The 4,462-nt window shown below is 35.7% G+C and overlaps 1 pseudogene; it reads right to left on the reverse strand.

Annotated features, from left to right (window-relative positions):
- Positions 1–223: 223 nt before the first annotated feature.
- Positions 224–2,427, reverse strand: LOC137644741 (uncharacterized; annotated as a pseudogene).
- Positions 2,428–4,462: the final 2,035 nt, after the last annotated feature.

Below are 4,462 nucleotides of genomic sequence, written 5' to 3' on the forward strand. Positions count from 1 at the left end.
ATATTCGTACCCAACTTCAGTGAGATGGATTGCAAAGGAAAAATCAAAGGAAGTAAGTATTACATTTCATCTATTTCTATTTACAATATTTGATATTGTAAGTCTAGTATTTCATACAGAGCTGTATAATAATGTATATCTAATACATAAGTGACGCTAGAAATGATTTAGAAAAAAGTTTATAAAACATTACATCCTTTACTATTTTACACATTGACTTGCCCTACACTCTGTTCCCATCACCATCATTCAGACATACAACATTCAGTGTGTTTCCAAACTGTACGCCATCCCTTTCTCTTACAAAGTTGTGTAAAGTGCAACATGCCCTGATAATGTTTTTGGCATTCTCAACATGTAAATCCAGTGGTCTATGAAATATGCACCATTTATTTGTGAGAATGCCATAAGCACTTTCGATGTATCGCCTCGCTCTTGATAAGCGATAATTAGAATTTTTTTTTTTTTTTTTTTTTTTTTTTTTTTTTTTTTTTTTTTTTTTTTTGTTGGAGATTTTTTTAGCCCATAAGGGCATAGCAAGTGAGTAGAGAGGCCAAAAGCTTCATCGCCAACGAAAGCGAAGGGAAGTGGGTCCCCATTTATTGGCACTGGTTTATCGCTAGGAATGTTCAATGTATTTTGCTGCATTTTTTGGTAGAGGTTACTGTTTTTTTAGATTGAGGAGTCTGATAATTTACAATAATAACCAACATCTATAAAAGTAAACCTGTAGTTTACGTCACATATAGCTAACAACACCATTGAAAAATACTTCTTGTAACAAAAGTAGTTAGAACCACTGCCAGTTGGTTTTATGAGCCTCACATGCTTGCCATCGATGGCACCTATACAGTTCGGAAACTGTGCTTCACAACGAAAGCCTTCTTCAGTTTTCAGCCATTCTTCCTTTGTTAATTCTGATAAACATAGGGTGTGTAGATACTCCCAAATTGCCTTGCACACTTCTTGCACGATCCCTCTGGCGGTGGAACTCCCACACTGGAAAGTGTAATATAGTTCAAAAGAGGAACACCCTGTTGCTAAGATCCTGAATAGAACATTTAAAAATCAGTATGTTATTGCTAAATTAAATGCATTTACTTACGTATGTGGCTATACGTATAGGGAGAGAAGGTTGCATATTATAACATGAAACTCATTTTACTTAGATTTTGACGGGACTTTAATTTAACCCGACAAATAATAATACATGCAAAAACGTTGTGCTTTCATTGAAATTTTATTCATGTAGTTATTTTAGATGAAGCTAGTGTGTAGACTAATAACTTTATAAATAATCTTTATATCTTCTTACAGCTACAGATCTATAACGGAAATGGAAGAGTTTGAGGGACTCCTATAGATGAGAATTGACATTGTCGAAGAAAGAAAAATCGGGATCTGGCGCAGGAAGTAGGAGGAAGTAATATTTGTACTTCAAACAGCTGTCTTTTCTTCAAGAAATTTGCGCAACAAAACCACATGCAGCTGAAAATGTCGAGGATACTACAGAACAGGGAGATGAACGAGAAAACCCAGGGGAGCCTGCACCTTCCACTTCTAATGTAAAAAGGAAGAAATCAACTGTACATTCGGATGAAAAGATTATTCTGGAAGCTTTAGCTAAGAATGCAACCTCCCCTCACGATCATGATACAGATTTCCTTCTTGGTCTGGTGCCTGACTTCAAGAGTATTCCTGAGAGTGTCAAGTTCGATGCTAAGCTTGAAATCATGAATGTGATCAAGAGGTATAAACAACATCCAAATCATCTGCATTTTACATCATATCAACAAACAGTCCCAAGTCCATATTCACATGTGAGTCACACATCACACAATTTCGCTCCTAGCATCATGCATGCACAATCAACAGTACCTCAAAGCCAACCCGTACTACCCTGTACACCATCACCTCTACAACTATCTGAAATACAAGCGGTATCCCCATAGTCAGATGATTCAGTCATGAGTAATTTGTGAACAAAACACTGAAGTGACAGCAGAAATGTTATCATTGGAAGCATTTATAATCTTAGCGATATAGGAAAGGAAATGTAGCTTTGGATTGCAGTACAGTTTCATTGAAATACAGTTTAATAAATTCATTAAAAATAATTGTATTATTTACATACCTTAATGTTATGGCAAGTCTCTCCTCAGATGGAATGCTCTTCCTTAGGTGTGTACTGTCTTTGCGAATGTGGGGGCCAATTATGGCCAAGAGTTCGTTGAAACTCTCCTGGGTCATCCTAAAGTAGTCAAAAAAATTATCATCATCTGCTCTTAAGTCACTCATTATCATGTAAAACTGTCCGTGGGTCAATCTCGAAGCAGTAATTGTGTGCATCTATAGCGCTCTCCGACGATGGGGGCGGTGACATCGTAGAAGTATAAGCAGTGACAGTGCCTCTTCCTTAGAGTCCATGCTGAAACTGAGATGTAGTGATATCGGTGTGGCGACCATGTGTGGCCGGGTATTCAAAACATAACCACATGTGGTCGCCACATGTGGTCGCAACTTGTGGCTCTAAAAAGTGGCTAGTGTGTTATGGCCCGCCACTTTGCGCAGCCACTTATGGTGCCACAGAGTGGCTAGCGTGTTCGAGGCCTAAAAGTTACAAACCTGCAAAACAAGTCAGTCGTTTGAAGAAAATTGAAGGGATTCGTCCAGACATGCTTCCACCTTGCAAAAATACTGATGCTTAAATTTGCTTGTAGCAATTACGTGACATATCACTGAAACATCCCAGCATGAGGGATCCATTAAAAGATGTTTGCCCGACAGATTATGGCCATATAGAGGAACATGGGATATTCCAACCCATACGGTATACTTGCTGTGAGATTCTAACTTTATTTTCTGAGCCCGTGCAACCTAAATATTTAGATTAGGGAGAAGAGGATTATGATGATTGATGAATATATTTTTTTATATTTAGTCAGATAACGATGAAAGTGATCATGGTGAGTAAGGTTATAGGAAATTAATTTTATAATGTTGATATTGATAGATACATGTCTGTAGAATTTACAGTAGCATTGGTCAATATGATTTCTGAGAGAATAAGCCCTGGCAATATAATAAAACCCTCGGCAAAACAGACCATATTGCAAAAAAATTGCCGTAGTTAGTCCTGAAACGACTTCCAATAAAGTGTTGCTATGATAATTAAGATTGAAGATTACCTAATATATTAGGAACACTAAAATGTTCCCATAAATACGCCCTAAAATTTCCGTAGTAATAGTTAGACCTGTTAGCAAGGTACATCTAACTTCATCTACTTCTTTTATTTATTAAAGTGGTCGTCGTTGACTTCTACACAAATGCCTCAGTTGATTTCTCATCGATGAAAGAAGTGGATATATGGTATTTTACTATCAATTTATATGTTTTCAGGAAGATCGTGATGCACAAATATAGGTGCCATCGGCTTTTAATAATACTTCATGAGTATGAAACATAATTAGGTTCTTGAAAATAAAACATTGTAATTAATGGCAATATCTTCACATGCGTCTACGATTTGTAGCTATCAAATTTACGTTTATAATTCTGAAATTTGTATAATAAAGCTTTCATTTGATATATGATATTATATCATTTAGTACATAAAAGGGGTGTTTTGGGTATAAGGCTTAGACAGTTCTTCTTACACTAATGCAATTCAAACACAATAAAGTTATCATTGAGGTCAGAGATGTACGAGAGAAAAGAGTTATCAGTACCGGAAGGTTAACTCAACATTGAATCTGATTAAGAAGGGCATCGACTTTAAGTTGATTGCCTATAATTGTGTCCCAACAAGGCAAAACTCACCTTTATGTAACCACACCCATCGTAAGTAATTCAAGGATGTGTCACGAAATATATTACAAAACATCATTCCTAAAATGCTCTTGAAAGGATGTTTATAATAATAAAGAAAAAAAACCTTTCATACAATTCCATAGATTTTCAAAAATATTCATATTTACTTGATAAAAACACTTTCACCTAAAATTCCCTATCTATTGAGGTATAACAATATCTGAATAGAAAATCATTTTAAATGACGTCACCTCCTTTACAATTTCCACGTATGCACGAATCTATTCATTCTTGAACCTTCTAGATTTCCTGCATCGCAATGGGTTTTCCAGCATCCTAATATAAGTACACCTTTTAGATCTGTATGCGTCGTAGGTTTATTAAGAATCCCCATTCACTCTCGTTATTGATATTAACAACAATTTAAAGATAATAATAAATATGAATACTGCTTTTACTACTCATATCAATGTAATGATTTCAAGCTCGTAAGACACTTATATATAAAAGGCAATGTTAGTGTGTATGTATGTGTCTATGGGTGTGTGTGTGTGTGTTCCCTATAGAAAGAGAGGTTAGAAAATCTACATACAAAACTGAAAGTGTATTCCTATGTAAAGTTTTCCGAGGAAGATAATGCAAGCAGTCT

This window comes from Palaemon carinicauda, chromosome 8 (assembly GCF_036898095.1).
Source record: "Palaemon carinicauda isolate YSFRI2023 chromosome 8, ASM3689809v2, whole genome shotgun sequence".
Classification (NCBI taxonomy): domain Eukaryota; kingdom Metazoa; phylum Arthropoda; class Malacostraca; order Decapoda; family Palaemonidae; genus Palaemon; species Palaemon carinicauda.